Source organism: Pogona vitticeps, chromosome 11 (genome assembly GCF_051106095.1).
Source record: "Pogona vitticeps strain Pit_001003342236 chromosome 11, PviZW2.1, whole genome shotgun sequence".
Classification (NCBI taxonomy): domain Eukaryota; kingdom Metazoa; phylum Chordata; class Lepidosauria; order Squamata; family Agamidae; genus Pogona; species Pogona vitticeps.
Window position 1 is genome coordinate 2,847,657 of NC_135793.1, and position 19,769 is coordinate 2,867,425.

General features: G+C 47.0%; 2 long non-coding RNA genes across 2 annotated transcripts; one reads left to right on the forward strand and one right to left on the reverse strand.

Moving 5' to 3' along the window:
* Nucleotides 1–8,330, reverse strand: LOC144584473 (uncharacterized). The gene is made up of 2 exons (XR_013538738.1): nt 8,101–8,330; nt 1–1,715 (listed from the first exon to the last, which is right to left on the reverse strand). It is a non-coding gene; the product is annotated as an uncharacterized LOC144584473 (long non-coding RNA).
* A 637-nt stretch (nt 8,331–8,967) lies between these two features.
* Nucleotides 8,968–19,567, forward strand: LOC144584474 (uncharacterized). The gene is made up of 2 exons (XR_013538739.1): nt 8,968–12,407; nt 18,660–19,567. It is a non-coding gene; the product is annotated as an uncharacterized LOC144584474 (long non-coding RNA).
* The last annotated feature ends 202 nt before the right edge of the window (nt 19,568–19,769 follow it).

Here is a 19,769-nt window from a genome sequence, read left to right on the forward strand (position 1 = left end):
ACATGGGATTTACTTGATTAGGGGCTTAGGAATGTGCCTTGGACTGATCGTGACTTGCATTTGTATTTATATGGGGCTTTCCCTGAAAACTGGGACACCGGATTCTTCTAAGCTCAGTTCCTCTACCTTGTGAAAGATCTAGCATGGTTTTAAGAAAGGGTGTTAATTCCTATTTAAAACCCTGTGGTTTTCTCACCCTGACTTTGCGTAAAAGAACTGTAGGAAGAATTCCTTCAAAGAGTGGAAGAATTAGCAGCATTTTCCAGGTGAGAATTTCCCTGTAAGAGATCCACACATCCACTCACTTTGAGTTTTACCACCTGCCGTGAAAATTACGTTCATCTCTAGCAAATGGATTTAATTTCATTGTGTTAACAGAATCCCCATTAAAACCAGTGACATTCTGGCCCTTCAGATATGGAGGAAGGGAGAACCTTCTTTGATCTGCCTCCTGCTTTCACAAAACGGGGCTTAGCTGCCGAGGCAGCAGATGCTTATGGATTTCAGATATGCCCGGCCCTTTCGCAGAGGCTGAGAGCTGAACTCTTTGTTGTCAGTGGCTGATTTGAGATGGAGGAAAGACGGGCGTTCTCAAACCAGCTGTTCTGAAAAAAGAGGGGAAAATGGTACTGTGATGGGGATCCATTTTAGGAAAGCAGCTTGAGGACTGTGGCAGGCAACGGAATGCAGTTTTGTGGTCCTCCTAAAGAAATATAGAAAGAGTAAGGGTGACATCGCAAACCATAAAAGATTGCTACCAGGTGGGTAAAGCAATGAGATAATATTGCTCGTTGGCTCTGCCTCAGCATCTCTACTGTTCCCATCTCTCCTTATGTTTCCAAGAAAACATGATGTACAAGCTTAGGGTTTTTTGGGTGTTTTTTGGTTTCGTCGTGTCCTTACGAAACAAGTCTTGACGAGCTTTGAAGCCCTCTTTTTTCATGGTCTCTCTGATACTCTTCATGGGCTTTCTGTAGTCTTTTGCTCCTCAGCTTCCATTTGTGGAAGCAGTAGGTGACCAGGGACGTGGTGACCAGAGAGAAGAGGAGGGCCAGCACGACCACCAGGGCCACGGCCGAGGAAAGGGACTCTTCCGCCCGTTGGGCCTCCGCCTCTCGCGTGGCATTCAGTAGAGCAGGAGTCTCATGCTCCCGGGTGGCCAAGAGCGCAGGGCCAGCGGTGCCGCCGAATCTGGGCCTCATTGAGTCTCTGGAAGGACGGCAGCTGCTTGAAGATCAGACGGTTGTGTTCAAAGGGACATGGGCCCCGCGTCCCCGCGCTCGTTGGTCGGTCGGTCTGGAGGACGCCCCTTGCTTTTGTGGACTGTTCATGAAGTCCTGTAGTCTGCCAACGGACATCAGTGGCCAGCACTAGTCATGAGTTCCCCAAAACCTTTACATTCTTCAGTGTAAGACCAGAAGCCTTGTTCCTATCCTTGCATGCCTTGGATGACTTTCCCTATCAAGGGTAGAAGGACCGCGGAACTTCACATCTGACCATCCCTCTCTATAGACCAGCGCTTCCAGAGCTGGCTGAAGCTGCCGTCAAGCTCCCGTCGGGTTGCTCTCATGCCTACATCCAAGCGCCCTCTCCTCTCTCAAGTCCCTTTGAGGTTCGCTTCGCTCCCTCCCTTGCCTTCTTTAAGGCTAGTACTTGAGTTTCGTTCCTAGCCTCTGGATACGGGGCGCAGCGACTTGCCCATGTAGTTTGTGACCCTGGGAGAAAAGGGGAGAAAAGGGCCGTGGGTTAGTTTATGACAAAATGCGTACACAGAGGTGGACATTTGTGGAGGGGGGGAGACACACACATATTTCTGAGATTGTTTTTCTAGAGGGGAAGCTAAAAGAGTTTGGCTTTGCCACAACAGAAGGGCTTTACTGCTACATGAATTTTGTGTCGGAAGGAAACACCCATTTACAGATCCAATATGAAGCCATCCTTCTACTACTGGTCTGAAAAGGCATGCAGTGTCTGAGCTGCTAGTTGGCCTTTTGTATCATGCTATGATTTTTAATCTCCAGTGTGACAGTGTGACGGACTAGCACTCTGGAGAACAGGGTTTCGAATCCCCACTCAGCCATGGAAACTCATTGGGGGAGGGGAACTGTTAAAAGTACTCCTTAAAAATCTCTATTTGGGTTGCTTTTAGTCACTTCCAGCTTGGCAGCATGTAAGACACACAAATATTTTTTAGTAAACAAGGAAAAATAAAAGAAAGGTGACAAGACTGGCCTTACACGGCCCTCTAGCTAATGCTGGACTCCAGCGTCCATAATCCGTCAACTGACGTCTTGGAGTAGCGGCCTGACAACATTTCCAGGGATGCATTTTGGCTGTCCCTTTTCTTAAGAGCAACCTCTACTTTAAGAAATACTACACAATCTGATAGAGGGTTTTCCTCTCCCTTAGAATGGCATTTTATTCCACATATATTTCTGGCGAGACCCGTTCCGCTGAGTATGCCTGACTGCTCCAGACCGGTTGTGTTGATCCTTTTGGGCTTCCAGAAATTTAAGACTTCTGCTCCAGCAACGACCCCGTGGTCAAATGGATTCTGGGTGCTCCAGGTTGAAACATATCATGGGGAGGGGAGCGTTTACAACCTTCCTTTCCCTGTTCTGGAATCTAGATCAGCTTTTCTCAACTTGGCCCTTTCCGGACGGCTGGGAATAGACCAAGCGGAGAGACGCTGCCCTGAAGCTTCTTCCCCTTTGTTATTAATTAGATGTTGTTGGAATTAAACCGAGGTATGAGAAATCTCTGGCACTCATTTTTGCCAGGAAATCTGAGGCTGTTTCATTAATTTACAGCGCATTTAAAAGAGATGGGTTGGCACTAACAATGTTTACAACAGATTAGCATTCTGTTAGTCCTTTTTTTAAAAAAAGAAGAAGACGGCAGAATTGAGCATTGCCAGTAAGAAAGAATGCAGACAAAATAATAATAATAACGAAGACATGTTTTGGAAGAATGTTTGAACTGCCTGATTTTTAAAATTGCAGCAGTGTTCTGTTGTGTAACTTCCTGGCAATGAGGTTGAGGACCCCAGTGGAGAGAACATTACAAATCTGATAGATGGCAAATGCAGAGAGGAGAGCCACTCTTGCTTGGTTTTATTTCCATGAACAGCCAAGAAAGGAAGCTTAAGTTCCTTTTTAAATAAGAGTTTCCTAAAACCCGCAATTTTTTTTCATAGAGAGCAGAGAATGGAGATCTGTACACTGAATGTAGGAGAAACTAAATTGCAGGGCTGTGTATTATATATTTATATTTGGATCATCAGGTCCAGCTCCTGCTATGCTTGCTTGCTTGCTTATTTGTGTATTTATTCAGTTTATATCTCACTTTTCTCCTGGAAGTGGCATCCAGGATGCCTTGCAGGAAAATTAAAACATGTATGGATAAAAAATAAATAAAATAAAAGCAAATAAAGGTGGAAATTGATATTGAAAATACAATTCAGCTATGACATCGAGACACCATTAAATGAAAAGGCATTTAAAAATATGTCAGGTTTTTAAAAAGAGAACCGTGCCAATCCAGTAAAGTTCTTTCCTCAACAGCCAGCTGAGTTGCCAAGAACCTGCTGGAATAAAAAAAAATTCCTTAAGCTGCTGGCAGAAACAGAATGGGGGAAAGAGTCAGCTTAGCCTGCCTTGGAAGAGAATTTTGCTGCCTGGGAGCAGCCGTTGAGAAGGCTTAACTCTTAAACGTGTGGCATGCAATGCCTTTCTAATCAACTGTATTAATTATAAAACCATTGGCATGTGCCGTCAAGTCGATTCTGGCTCATGCCAATACTTTTCAGGGTTTTCCAGGTCGAGAATACTCAGAAGTGCTTTACCCTTCCTTTCCTCTGGGGGCGCTCTAGGGCCCCTGGGCAGCTGGCCCAAGGCTACCCAGGCTGGCTCTTCTCCCAGGAGGCACCAAAGGGGAATCGAACTCCCAACCATTGGTTCTGCAGCCAGGGACCTAAACCACTGAGCCTTTCATCTTTCTACAGGCTGAATTTGGCCAAAGCTAATGAGAGAGAATTCTGTTTCAGTTCATTTTTTGGGGGGGAAAATTACCACCTTATTAAACTGAAAGTTTGAACTCTTGAATGCTGGAGAAAGAGAACTTGATGGTTTTCCCCCATACATCCCACAGGATATCCTCCATGTCATTTCAAAGTGGACTTTGACTCACTTCTTCTGATTAGACTTGCTAGGTGGCATCCAGATTTTCTCATAGTTACATACGTATGACCCACAGCCTTGAGCTTGCAAGAATTGAGCATCGTCAACAGTTTGCAAGACCTGAGCTTAATTAGAGCCCCTTTTTTGGGGAAGGGGGCAGTCCTTCATTGGGGCACCATGATGCTTGATGGCAGATGACCATAATAATATGACCACCACCACCCCAAACTCAATGGAAATGAACAACTTTGCTCTCAATGACATCTGTGGGCCAACTGTGAGTCCAGACTCAAAGTCTATCTAAGACTTAGAATCTTAGACTTCTAAGTCCAGATTCTGTCCCTCTGAATACCTTTATTTCTTCCACCCCTGTGCTACAGCTCTGTCCTTCCCCTATGATAGCATGCACCAACCTAAAGCAAAGCAAAACTTGTCGGACATAGTACAAAGCTGTCAAAGTGAAATAATGTAGTATGTGGCACCTGTCAAACATCTCAACTGACAAAGCTGAAATTCTATCTCACATGGCGTATTCATAGCAAATGTCTGAACGTTTAAAGATTGAGACCCAGATCCTATTGTATGGATGCTACAGGTTCTTTGTGGCAAAGAGCGGCTCATTCATGAGGTGCCTGATCACATGACTGGATGTGACCCAACTATTGCCTTGTTAAAAAATGTCAAGACCTCCATATGCATGAGTAGAGCTCAGCACTAGGATTCTGCCCTCGATGAGAACAGTCAACCTCACCCAAGGAATCTTTGGTGACGGCATTAATCTCTACTCTAAAGCAGCACCATGACAAGGAGGCAAGTGCTGAGATAATCCCATGGACCTGCTTCAATGTACAGAATACAATACAAGAGTTCTTCTCACATCTCCATCCTCCAATAGAGAGCTTTGTCTACTCCTGGAAAGCTGAGTCTTCTAGCATCTACCTGTTTGCATCTAGATAGATTACATCTACTGATTTGCACCCGGATTGGCTACACAATTACTTTGCTGCAGAAGGTGATGTGGTTTCTTCTGTCCATTCCTGCACTAGTATGTGGAAGGTTTGGTTAAGAAACAAAAAACAGATGGGAGCAACTCTTTATGCCACCAGGAGATACATTCCCCCCCCCCAACACCAATCGGGGTCCACATTGCAAATGGACTTCCTGGACTCTTATGTCCTATAGACACAGAGGTTTCGCAAAACTATTAAGGAGAAACAGGTGGGACTTTCTCTTCTCTTGTGCTTTCATCTTTGTTGTCTGGGGCTTTCACCCAGCAAACATCAGAAACTGGCATGACCAAAGCACTTGCCATGTTGGGCTTGCGAATCTACCCCTCTTACAAAGGCAGCTAGCTGATTTCCCCTTCTGTCACTTAAAACCAGCATAAGAAACCCAGTACATGGTTCAGCTACAGAGTGATGCACATTCAATTTCCTTGCCCTCTTCCCTTCCATCATAAGCACATGCGTTCTCTCTATGCATGTGTAGGGAAAGAGATATACATATATAAGTGTATGTAACTTCTTTCCCATAAGATACAGACACCCTGATAGAAGACCTTTTTATTTCCCCCCCCCAAGGTCAGCTGTCAACACGGTTCCATCACGTATCACTTCTCCCTTGATTATCTGTTTTTTAAAGCATTTGTAAGATGGGAGGGGGGGTCGTTTAATGCAAGGAAGAGCCTTCCACCCTTCTTTAAATGCTGCTGTGAACCTTCACGTTTTGATTCCAGGCTTGCTCTTCGGCAGGCAGAGAGGAAAACCAAATTGCTGTACCATCATCTTACAGAGCATCGCTGTACCATAGCAGGTCATTATAGGAAGGATGCAAAGAATATCTTTCATACAGGATTTTTAAAATTAACTGAGTGGGGTGGAGGGGCGTGCTGCTTGACAGTCCTCCAAACATCACGACACATAATATTTGTGCTCCTTCTGCCACTTTGGGCTGCTTTTTAATTTTTACAAGTAGACCTAAAATAGACACATCCCCCCCCCAAAAAAATTTGAAACAAGATCTTGTACACTTTTTTCTCTTATTAAAAGAGCATTCTGAAACCAACAGATTTTTAAGGGGGGGGGAATCAACAAGAAGGAAGCTAAATCCAGTTTTAATTCTTCCTAGAATAAACCCATTGGAACCAAGATGGTGTGTGCAAGGGATGGCTTAATGAGTCCAATTGGTTTCAATAAGTTTATACTAGGAGTCTGGACCAAAAACTGGATTTAGTCCAGACTTTGAGGCACATGAAGTTGGTCCTGATGGAGCAGAACAACCCAGAAACCTTCTCCCACTCTTTCCATACCTAAGGAGCTACAATCTCTCTCTCTCTCTCTCTTTCTCTCTCTCTCTCTTTCTCTCTCTCTCTGTCGTCCTCTGGAAATGACCAAACATGGGATGGAATTACTGTACTCTCAGTCCGTCTGTCTGTGTGATTGTTGAGAAGAAGGGGGTCTTCAGGCATTGAAGGGGAGCCTCTCATATTGGCAATGAAGTAGAGAGCTGGACTGGGATTCATGAGACCCAGGTTCAAATCCCCACTTCCCCAAGGGAATTCACTGGAGGGGAGCACTGGTCAATTTTCACTCCCTGAAAATTTCACACTAAAACCTGACCTTGGGCATGAGTCAGAAGCAACTGGACAGCGAGTAACACACACAGAGGAAAAGGTGCAGTGGACAAGCTGTGTAAAGACCACCGATGAGAGTGGGTATGTTAACACACACTCTGTCTCTTCTCGTTTGCTGCCTGGGCACCTCTTGTAATAGATCCAGGAGCAGCCAACAGATCCCTGGGTTTACCTACGGGTCATATGAAGCTGCTCACTGAAGATTACTTTGCGGCTACGAATGCCCCCCCCCTTCCCACTAAGGCCAACTCTCTGCAAACCCCCACCCCCCCATTGTCACCCGAAACAGATCCGGTCCACCACGACCGGCCACGTATGGAGCCACCATCCCATGATGGTCTTAGACCATCTCTGCCCCTCTTAACCCCTTAAATTCTGCCTGCTGAGGAGTAAAGCCCTGCGGGAATAATAATAGGCATGCCAGTATTTGTTACCAACCCTCATTACTATTAAACAAGCGCCTGCATGAGAAGGGTGCCGTCGTGTTCTGCTTGCCCTCCCCGCAGCGATGGTCCTGCCTATTATTAGGATGAAGGGAGGGCTGCTCCTGTCGCGGTGCCGGCTCCCACCCATCCATCCCCCACGCCCGTGGCTGCGTGTGCCTGAATGCCAATGAGCCCCAAAGGCTGCAGTCTGAGCCGGGGAAGGGGGGGGGACAGGGCAGTGGCTCCCGTGGGAAGCCAGGGCATCAAGGAACGGCCAAGTTCGGTCTGCAGAGGGAGAGACCCCAGCCCGGGGCCATCTATGATCGGGCTGCCCAACGACTCAGCCGCCGCGCAGGAACCGCCGAGGACCCGGGAGCTGTCCAGGTGCTGAATGCGCGCCTTACCTGCCTCGGGTGCGCAAAGGCGAAGGGGGCTGGCGGTCCCTGGACCAGCTCGCTCCGAGGCTCGGAAAGGCACCGCGGACCCAAGGACCCCCCCCTCCGGACGGGGGCTTCCTCTCCCTCCCTCACCCTCACCCTCTCCCCCTTCCTCTCCGACCGCCCCCCCCCCGACCGTCCTCCCCAAACCTTGGCTGATCTCTCCAGGGTTTCCTATCTCCAGGAAACCAACGCGTAAGGACGGGTTTTTTTCTGGGAAAGGGGCGCACGTGTCTCGGGGGGGGGGACATTTCCAGCGCAGAGAAGGCGCGGCGATGGGGCGGCGGCGGGGGTGGTGGTGGTGGTGGTTGCGCCCAAAGACCCCCTTTTTTCCATTGAAGGACTGCAGAAGGATTTCTCCATCGCCAGCACCTCCCCGGTCCCCATTAAAGAAGCGCCCTGATTCAGCAGAAGGATATGATGCCTACCTTCCTTGGGCGTAATTTTGGAGACGCTTCCCTGTTTCTCTCTCTTTCTTTCTCCCTCTCTGCGTCTCGGAGTATTCTTGGCTCGGCTTCCCTTTCCCGCCGCCGCCCCCTCCTGCCCCCGAGTATCTGCGGAAGGCAGGTTTTCCTTTTCTTCGCCCCAGGTCTGAACCGGCGTGGACGCCGTGGGCCGTTTCCCGGTGGTCTCCAACCAGCCCGAGGCATAAGCGAGCCGAAGCGGCGGGGCTCTTTATAAGACTGCAGGAGGTGGCGAGCGCTTCACATGCACGCCGGCACACAGACGGGCACACACGCACACGCGCGCACACACACACACGCCGGCACGCGCGCACCGCCCGGCGCACCCAGCGCCGCCGCCTTCAGCCCCGGGCCAAGTCTTCTACTTTATTCAGGGAGGGGGGGTCACAGGTGCGCGGAAGGAGGCGACGGGATGCAAAAGAAAAAGGGGGGGACCAGGGCGGGGATGCGAAAGGGCGCTCCCGTTCCCTCCCACCCCGCCGACTCTAGCCCCAGATGCCAAGGGGAATGGGGCCGCCACCGTCATCATCCGCGCACGGCAATAAGAGGCAAATGAGAGAAGTCTCGCCTTCCTCTTCGCGGATCTTGAGTCGAAGGGCCCCGGTTCACCCCGCCTGGCGCGAGGGTTGAAGATCGTCAGAATTAGCTGACCTGACTCGCACCCACTGGGTGGCAGGGGTGTGCTTAAGGCACCGAAGCCAGATGATGCTGGGTGCTCAGGCAGTAAAATCCAGGAAACGTCTGGTGGCAGCTTCTTCTTCTTCTTCTTCTTCTTCTTCTTCTTCTTCTTCTTCTTCATCATCATCATCATCATCATCATCATCATCATCATCATCATCTCAGAACTACAGAGCTGGCAGGGATCCTATGGGTCATCATGTCCAGCCCCTGTCAAAGAGGCCCAGTGGGGAATCGAACTCCCAACCACACCTAAGCTATCAAAAACCATTGTTTTATTTGGCTTAAACTCTGGTGGAATTTAGCCCTGTCGTATCTGGTTTATGGATTATCTATTCCACAGACAAACCCTGCACGTGCCTGTTTTGTGTGTGTGTGTGTGTGTGTGTGTGTGTGTGTGTGTGAGAGAGAGAGAGAGAGAGAGAGAGAGAGAGAGAGAGATGTAATAGAAATACATTATTTCCACCACCACTGTTAAGATCCTTGTCATGCTGGACGTTTTTCTCCAGCATCAAGTACCGACACACAAGACCTTGCTTGAGCCCTCCATAAGAATAAAGGGACAGTATAAATTAAATAAGTCATCACATTATTCTGCATTTCTGTTGCATTGTATATATATATATACCTCTCTGCCCCCACCCACAAGACACACAGCCTTTTCCCACCTGTGTCAAAAGATCTGCTTCATCAACCGAGGCTGTTCTCCCACACTTCAGTCCCAGACCAAGCATGTCGGTGGAAAAGCTTCTTGGTCACCTCGGCAGGTTTGAGAGTAGATCTTCTGAAACCTATGGGACGTACTGTAATTAAAACCACGAATGACTTAAATCCCTTTGATTTCAACGAGTCTTCTCCACAAGCAAGACTAAGCATGGCTCCTCCAACCCACTGACTCTTGATATTTATTGATTATGTTGCTCTCTCATTCACTTGTCAGCGAGCTCAAGATGACACGTGTGGCTTTTCTTTTTCGCTTCACAACAGTCTGACAAGGCGAGAGAGGGCGAGAGCGAGCTGCTTTCCTAATGTCTCCCAGTGAGTTTCATGAGATGCTTCAAATCTCGGTCCAACAACCCTCTCAAAGCAGTGCAGCAGCTCTCAGAATTATTTCCTTAAGCTGTACCTAATTACTACCTTTTTTTAAGGGAAACATTTTTGGAGCTGGGGAATTTTTACAACCTTGCATGCTGTCTATAGTACAGTAGCTGTGGCTGGGAGGGACATTTCTGGGCTGGGGTGGCTGCCAATTTGTTCGGCACCAACCAATCATTCCTTCCCACTCCTGAATTCAAAGAAAGCCCCACCTCTCTGCTCTGTGCTCTTTCCCTCTATTTCATCTAAAGTCACGTTGGTTGCTTGCTGTTGATCTGCTCGCAACTGTAAGTAATAAGCCATTTTGATTCTTTCTCCTACTGATGTCTCAGACTCAGTTATTGAGATTGAAAGAGCCAGTTGATGAGAGTGGGCTCCGAGGAACTTGTGGCTTTTCTCCTCTGCATGTCTCCGTATTTCTACTGTGTAGCAAAAGGAATTTCACCAGAAATTAAGGACTCTGCAATAGATATAAAGATCCTGTCAACCAATGTTTTGGGAGGAAACTTCTGCCCTGCAAAAGTTACTAGATCTTACCTCCATCACAGATTGAAAGTGGAGATTTATCCATAAACTTTAAGTCTCTTCCTATTGTTCTCCATGGCTAAAGGCTCAAACTCTGCTGTTTTATTTTCATTATGTGCATTTCCCTTCATTTTAACAGATTTCAAAAGGTGCAAAGCAACGCCTACTATTGTACCTTGTGGGCACAGGTCCTGCTAGACAAGCCCGTTGACTGAGAAAAATCAATCTATTTTACGTATGCTTGAAAGGAGGAGAACCCTTGAATCACCAATTTTGGACGAGACTGCTGGACGTCGGTCAAAAGCATTTCAACATCCCGCCCCCCGCTTGATTTTCAGCAGAGGATGACAAGGTCTGCTAAATGACAGTGACCCACTTTGTGGAATGACCCCAGATGACCCTTCTGTACTGCTGCTGGCAATGCAGATAACGCTTCGGATTTCTTTTACAGGCTTGGGTTTGTTGAATACAGAGAAACACACCGGCTGTATTTGCATGAGAACTCTTATTCAAAAAGGGGTGAAGAACAGACAGTTTTATCTGGAAGCTTTGTTTTGTGTTTGATCAACGGGGATGTGGGGGGGAGATCCATGGGACAGGGCCGACCTAAAAGTCTGCCTGAATGATGTCTCTGGTACAACAATGGATTTCGAACTCTAATGGCAGGCTGGCTGTGCTTTTAGTTTGTCATTCAGAGCATTACCTGGAAGGAAGAGTTTATGTTTTATGCTTTATTTTCCATAGACTATGTAATTGTTACAGACATGGGTGGAGACACCTGTTCAGACTGAATTCTGCTTTTCCTCTTGAGTAATCACTTATAGATATAGGCCACTGATGGGAGGAGCCAAAACAACAAATGGGTGGAGTCAAAACCATAAACCCCTCCCATTCTCTCTCTCTCTCTCTCTCTCTCACTCACTCACTCACTCACTCTCTCTCTCTCACACACACAAGCCTCCTGCCAAAAGCCTGCTTGAAAAGCTCCTATTCTGATAATCATACATTTCAGAAGCTAAGGAATTCCCTCTTCTAATGACAGCTTGTCCATAATATATATCTTTTGATCCCGGGGACACTTCTCCTAGAACACAGAGTGGCAAGAACAGGGAGCCAATAACTGGTTTCTAGAGGGTGCATCTTGGGCTAATCCTTTACCCTGTGGCACCCCTTCACCCATATTCTCCTTTTTTGTCTACATAACTTTTCCTTGGAAGGAGGAGACAACCGGAAGCTCCTCCTTAGCCCTCATGATCATTTGAGACAGTGGTTCTCAGCCTTGGGTAACCCTTGGACTGCAACTCCCAGAAACCCTAGCCAGCGCAGCGAGTGGGGAACGTTTCTGGGAGTTGTAGTCCAAGAACATCTGGGGACCCAATGTTAAAGGGATTTGATTTTCAGGTGAGAGATTACCTTGTGGAAGGTGGTTAACCCTGGCTTAAGCCCTCCATTGTCAACTCTCAGCACTCCACTTACGCTTCGGCTGCCGAGGGGCACGCAGGAGGCAAAAGCATTGTATGGATCAGGGCCAAGAAGGATGGAGGCCAAGTGAGCACCCTCTGGCTGCAGAGGCAGCCACCCTCCCACCCCAAGGTGGGAAGAAAAACAACGATGTTAACAAGAACCACCCCATTCCTCATGTCTAGCACTGAGCCTTCTCCTCTTTCCGCTGGAGGATTAATTCCACGGGGTGAATTGGGATGTCGTTATTTCCTTTCTGCTTCCATTTGGGCAGCCTGCCAGAGCGATATTCAAATCAAGGGACACAGGACGCTCCTTTGCAACACCAGCAACGTTGAACCAATTATCTCAAGCCTCAAATAGAGGCACAGAAGTCCAAGGAAAGCAGCCACCGCCCGTCAAGACGACAGGAACTGTCCCACAAGGTTACCGGTTGACTCCATGAACGGATATGCTTTCAGAACCGGCAATCGCACAGCGTAACTGCAGAACTAATCCTGAGCAGCAATATGGTAATTTCCGGCGGTTTGTATTCCGGTGCTTGTTTGTGTGTGTGCGGGGGGTGTTGTTGTTTTTTTACTTTGCGCACAGCTGTCTACATTTAAGCCCCAATCAAGACTTTAAATGAACATTTTTCCAAGGGATTCTAGATGGAAGACTTGCATGCATTCAATCCCAGCGGGTTGCCGATGGTGGCTTTTAGAGGCAGCACAAATCATGCTCCATGTTTCTTCCACAGGCAATTGTGGCCTGTGTGTTTACCTGTATATATTTATACAAATATATTTTATCTCTGTGTGAGGGGGGTGTCTCTTGTTTTGCACATAGAGGCTGAAATCCTGTTGCACAGCTCTGCCTGCACAATTAAAAGCACTGTAAGGGAGGAAAAAAACCGCAGCAGGGTGCTGCCTCTGAGTGGGCACCTGCCAGGGGAGGTGGGTCTGAGAAGTGCCAAACATCTGTTTGGCTGATAAACGAATCAGCACGAACCAGTTTGTGCCCATCTCTACTTTAGGCCTTTATGTGATCCACTCCTGCAATGCTGGAACTGAGCCCGTGTGAACTTTTGAAAAACCCCACCTCCACCCCTAAGAACTGGTTTTATATATGGCCAGAATCTGTGGGTAAAAGTCAAGATGGTTCACCTCTCGTTGCATGCAGCTCGGTCCCCCATCAAAACCGGCCAGGAATAACCCGAAATAAACCAGCATTTTCGAAAATGCTCGGTCTTAGTCTTCCTCTTGCCCCTGCTTGGAGCGACCAAAGAGATCTCTCTGATCATCTGTGAGGTTATGCAAAAGAGTTACGTAAGGAAGTTGGCTGGACTCCAATGTGCCTGGGTTGCGCGCGTGGCCCACGGTGGTGAATTTCAAGCGGGCAGCAGCTGGTGCGCTAAAAGAAAGAACCAGACACCCAAAACTGACAGGGCGAAGAACTGTGTGGTCGTGTGGCAGGATCTATCTTTGGTGAGCCAAGCTGGTTCGATGCCGCCCACTCCACCCTGGGGCCATTTGTTTGTTTATTTATTTCCACCAGCACCACCGAGGTGGGGGGATCTAAGGTTTACTCCACCCCACAATAGGATGCTCTGCTGTCGTTATCCTTGGAAACGCTGCTGTCAAAACAGAGGATCGAGGTTTCTCTGTGTTGGTTCTGCCTCCATCCATCCTCTGTAATAATGCTTAGGAAGCCTACATTCCACCCGCAGTGCCAGCCCTGAAATTTCAGCTGTTGGGGGGGGGGGGAAGGAATCCTCTCTATCTATTACGTGGACAGGCTCGCTAAGGTATTTATTCCAGATTCAATTTCTGTGCAAATGAGATTCACAGACCCATACAGAAAAATCAGTAATTCTGTCATTATTGAAATACTGTGATGTGCTTGCTTGAGGTTTTCCAAATGGCTGCTCCCAGGACATGCCACAATTTAATATATATATGTATGCGTGTGTATTGTTAAAGACAGAACAGGAGAATGTGCAGCTAACAAACTTCATAATTCTAGACAAGCAAGAATTAGGATGAAGGGCCCTTTCAAGGTGGTTGAGAAAGAACCACCACCTTAGAGGAGGTAAATGATCATCTTCATTTCTTTAAGGGCCTGATCTTAAATAGTTAAGCCCTTCCCAGTCTAGAGAGGTTGGAAATTACGTTGGGTGACTCTCATCTTGGCTTAATATTGAGCTGATGTAGTGGTCGTGCCCTCAAAATGAACTGCGCTTGGATTTGGTGTAACCCGGCTTGTCCGTCACCCACACCTTCTTCACTCCTTGTTTTGGGTCCTTCTGTTGGCAGATCTTACTCAGCAGAGCAGTCTTGCTGGTTTTTCTAGTCTGTTGCTATTCTGGAAAGGAAACATTACAGAACACGAATACGGAAGGAAACAGCCGAGATAAAATGTATACACATGTTGGACACCCGTATAAATGGATCGAATAGAAGTCAGTGTTGATCAGGAGTTTAACGGCATCATTAGCAGTTGAGCAATTGTACGGAGATGTTCCTAAAATGTATCAGGATAGGATTTGAAGCGATGCATCCAAATTAAAACAAAGGAGGTTCTGACTAAATATGAGTGTGTCCTGCCAGTTAAGGGCTGTTTGATAGTGGAACAGATGATTCCTAAATGGTGGTGTGGATTCCCTTTGCTAGGGTTTTTAAAAACACAGGCTGGATGACCATCTATCCGAGATTCTTTAGCTGCAGAGGGACAGAGTTGGATCTGAGGTCACTTAAGGACAGGTCTGATTTTCACGCTCTCTGCTGCAAGAAGAGAGCATTCCCTCTGCAAGACCCAGACTGATGCTTCTCCACCCCTCCATGTGCTTCACAAAAAACACCATTTAAATGCTCCCCAAAGAAGGTGGTGTTTGATACCTGAACATGTAAAAAAAAAAACAGCCTGCAGTCTTTGGCTGGCATCTTCTTTTTGTTAAGCATTTAAAACAAGCAAGGATCAGCTTATATTTCAAGTTTCCTGAGGAACCTTTTCAAAGTGGAGCAGGCAAGCGATGCCTCTAGGAAATGCATTGTCTAGTAGCGGCAGAGTATGAGGGAGGTCGGGCGAGAAGGCAGGAGAGATGCTGTCTATTTTGGTACCTGAATACATGTTTCTGTTCCCTGGGAGGTGTTAAAGCATTTCTGAAGTGCAAGCGGGAAAATCAGCACGATGTCAAATTCAACACTTGCCTTCTGAGATCTCACTCTGTTTCCCCTCCCCCAATGCACTTTTGAAAGCTGAAGTTGGGGAATGTTTTTTTAATTATTTGAAAAAAAAGCTTTAAACTTTTGCCTGGTTAATTCATTTTAATGCAACAATTTATTTATTTATTTATTTATTTATTTATTTATTTATTTATTTATTTATTTATTTATTTATTTATTTATTTATTTATTTATTTATTTATTTATTTGCCTTATATGCCGCCTACTCTACCCAAAGGTCTCTGGGCGGCTTACAACAATTAAGACGGCCAAGCAGTCAACCCAATATCCGTTGCCTCTTGTCTTCCTCGGACTGGCTGGTTTGCCATCTCCAAAAGGTCTCCCTGCCTTTCCTGTGGCCTTGAATGGCCCATAATCAACGGCTTCCTCTGAAGTGCCAGTTTTCAGCCACAGTGGGGTTTGCAATGGGGGGGGGAGCGAGTGGGGCAGAAAGTTCTCAGAAAGGCCTGGTTTGTGCTTTCTTGCAGTTCTCGAACCCAGGATCGTTGACTGAAGAGCTTTAGGAGAGCAGAAGGTTCATGATTTATTCCGTGTTTTCCTTCCGTTTGTGGTCTCTGTTTCAAAATATAGTTTTGGGAGGAACAACTGATAACTAGGTTAATTTGGGATGGAGAAGGGCCCAAAGTCTGCTATCTGAGGTGCCGAAGCAGAGACATCACACTCCAGAAAGGATAATTTTGGAACAGAAGCCAGATTGCAGCCAACTCTTCACAGTGGCTGTGAGCCCAGGTTTCTCTGTTCGCACTATGGATTTACAGCCTCTCAAGTTGTGCACCAGGAGAGCTGCCGCTCTTCTCCTCGCCCCCGTCCGGGGGTGTCTGCCTCCTCACGAGTGCCATCAACATGTTTACCCGTTTTATATTGGCTCTGAAGCAGTAACAGAGAAACAGGTGGAAAACGTCTCCAGGGAGGTGTAGGAGAAGGTGTAGTTGAGGTCACAGGTACTAGCCACTCAGCTACAGAACTTAGACAAGTTTATTTTTGCAAACGCAGCTCCCAGTATTTTCCAGTGCCTTCCGGCAAAACCATTGGTCTAGAGAGCTCGTAGGAGCTGGTTTAAAATAAATCTGCAAAATGCAGTGATTCTGATCTACAATATGAGTATTAATATCCAATCATTCACTCATTGAAATGCCTATCTATCTATCTATCTATCTATCTATCTATCTATCTATCTATCTATCTATCTATCTATCTATCTATCTATCTATCTATCTATCTATCTATCTATCTATCTATCTATCTATCTATCTATCTATCTATCTATCTATCTATCTATCTATCTATCTGCCTGCCTGCCTGCCTGCCTGCCTGCCTGCCTGCCTGCCTGCCTGCCTGCCTGCCTGCCTGCCTGCTTGCCTGCCTGCCTGCCTGCCTGCCTGTCTGTCTGTCTGTCTGCCTGTCTGCCTGTCTGTCTGTCTAGATTTTTAATTTTTATTATTATTATTAATTTTTTTGCCCTACAATAAAGCAGTGTTCTCATTTCTTATAAACACCCCAGAAATATGTTTGAATGAAAAATCTCTACAATCCATGATGTTAATTTATTGAAAGCAGAGAACAATAGGGGCCAGAAAAATCAAAAGAAATGAAGAACTTGGTGAAATGAAAAAGGGGGTGGAGGAGAGGAGAAAACTCTTTGCAACTTGACAAAAAGTCATTAAAGAGGGAGCCACCCCTGCCTTGGGAGAAAGGGGCTTCCGTGACATGTTCTAGCTGTAGGATTCTGGCCATCAGACTCTGAAAATAGCAGTCCCTGAAAACAACCTTTCTCCTCTCTGACGGTAGGGATGCTTAGAAAGTATTTCAGGCAGAAGGGCCTTCTTGGGGGGAAATCCTTCAGAAGGAAGCAGAGGCAAATGGAGCCCATGGTTCCCTCGGGTGTCCTGCTCATCCTGCCACAGCCGTAACTGCCCTCTCCTGCTCTCTGACCGAATGACACCCCGGTGCCCGTCCCGGACAGTTTTGCATCTCTGTCTCTTTGCATTTCGCCCTGCTTTCCACACAGCCTGTCATTTCTCATCATACCGCCCGAGGGGGGCAACCCTTGGTAATTGAAGATGGCAGAGCAGCGATAATGGAATTTAGCCTGTCAGGATCCTTTTCCCCCACGTGGGGCCGGGGAAGGAGGTGAGAGGGTTGCCAGGAGGCCACTTAGCAGTGGCTGGGAAAGCTGTCTTGGCCTGAGGTCTGTGTCTTTTCAGGTTGGCTGTCCCTGTCCCTCACGAGGCTTGCGACCGGCCTGGGAGAGAGAAAGCTCATTCTTTACATCAAGGGCCAGAGGTTGCAAACTGGACGGTGAATCTTCCATCCACCAAGTGACTGAAAAAAGTAACTTTGCCAGTGGGTGCATCTTCTCCATGCTGGACCTTTGTGGAGAGAGTAGACGACGTGACGCCAGATTGTACCCCCAGGAACCCTTAAGATGTAGCCATAGTAGTTTGTGCGGTATCCAACTGATAGAACTGGGTAGTGTAGATGCTTCTCGGTGCTTTTCTTGGCACAAGTTTCTTTTTTTAAAAAAAGTAACTTGCTGTGTTCACATTTCTGAGGGGGGGGGTCTTCCCATCTCCAAGAGCTGATTGCTCCACTCCAGCAGCTACTGAAAGGAGAATGGACCCAGTGATTTACCACATAATAGTAATTATTTACTTCTTTTTTTAAAAAAGGAACTTTTCAAGTTCTGGCTCGGCCCGGGCACTGTTTACGGCGGCGGCGACTTTAATTTTGCCCGTTCTGAACTCTTAGCAACAGGGTCAGGCGTTGGCACCAGGAACTGGCTTTCTCCTCTCCCAGGTGGCTGTCAAGAGACAAAACACTTACAAGGCACTTCCGGATGTCCTTTACATCATGTGGGTCATCTCAATTACCGGTCCCAGGGAAGCAGCACTTTCCAAATGTCTGATGGGAGGTGATTTCTGCCTGTGCACGGATTGAAGCCAAACTCTCCAGAAATTGCAAGTGGTCTTCCCCGCTGAGAATAATTAACTTTCCCCTGTCTTCCTGTGCTTGGGGTTCCTCTTCCTGCCAGGATCACAAAATATCCCCTTAGAAGTCCAGCAATGGGAGCTGTCCATTACCCAGGCTTGATGGTCTCCTTGTTTCAGAGCCAAGATAGGGGAGCGTTCCATTTGGGGAAATATATTCTCAAAAACCTACTGGCTTCCTAATGGATACATACTTTGACCGTAACACAAATGGCCACGGCTGCATCGTAAGTTGCTCTGTGGGTTGAGAAACCCTTGGCTCCATCTCTGGTCTTCGCAGTTAAAAGAATCCTACAATGGGGAAGCAATTCTCTCCGCCTTCGGTTCTGGAGAACCGCTGGTAGCTATTTGTTGAAAAGAAAGAGAGGCAATAAAAAATGAAATCGAAAACAAAAGGTGAATCGTGTTCCTTTATGTTCTTTTCATTACCTTCCCATTTGTGCCGAGGCACCTGACTCTATGTACTGTTTCTCTTTGTTCCTTCTGTTTTTCTCACGTTCCTGTTTCTTTCCCTCCCTTATTTTCCAAAACTGATCAACTGGAATACACTCAGAGGACGTGACAACTTTGGGAAGAAGATCGGAACTCAAGCCCTGTGAGAACATTAGATGGAGATGGGTGTGTTTCATCCGAAACAGAGACACCTAGGGAGGTTAAGTGAGCCCTGTTCTAATCCCCTAGCCGCCATTGTGTTTTGTGTGATTGGACCATGGAAGCCAGTCATGTCCACCAAAATCTGCCTGGAGGGAAAATAATTGCATGCTGCCAAGTCCATTTTGGCTGATGGCAACCCTTTCCAGTGTTTTCTAGGTAGAGAAAACATAGAAGTGCTTTACCCTTCCATTCCTCTAGGGGCAACCTTGAGACTGTGCAGCTTGACCAAGGCTACCCAGGCTGGCTCTTCTCCCAGCAGGCACTGTGGGGAACGAAACCAGAGATAACTGGAGGCAATGAACACAGGATGGCTGGGTAGACCGCCTTCAGGCAAAAAAATACCCGTGGGTGAGGGACATGGCCTTCCAGCATCAATGTTTGGTATCCTGAGTCAAAGCTGTGGGTGCCCTGTCTTAGTTATGGCTCTGTTTGCCACTATGGCTTCAGCACTAGCCTGGCCCATCACTCTGACATCTCTGCTTTTGCTACCTTCTCTCTGCCACTGTGGTATCTCTTCTCCTTTACCCTGCTCTGTATGCATAGCTTTGGTCTTAATGATCAAGCTCCTGCATTTAGGCCTCCTTTGAACGATCTGTCTTTATTTCCGCCAGGAACAAAGGGAGAAAATCATTGTGTCCCAGGTTTTCTCCCTGATGATTTCCCTTTAAATTCCCCAGGAGAAGCTAGAAATGTAATTTACCAAGGCTCCGAGGACTGAGAACAGAAGGCCAGGGACCTCTGAAACACACCCCTGCCTCTGATGTATGAGATGTATTATCGAAATGCTAATAAATACTGAGACATAAATTGATTCCATTTTTCTTCATTCCTCAGCAGCTGGTTTGTTGAATGGCGTTAAATCTAAGAATGGACATGTTATAATAGAAGCCGGCTCTAATTCTTTTCTTGGGGTATACCCGTGTTTTCGAACTGCAATGACAGGGACAAAACCATTTACCTTATGGTGCTGCGAAAATGTCCGGGTTCAAATTTGTAAGCCCTGGCTACC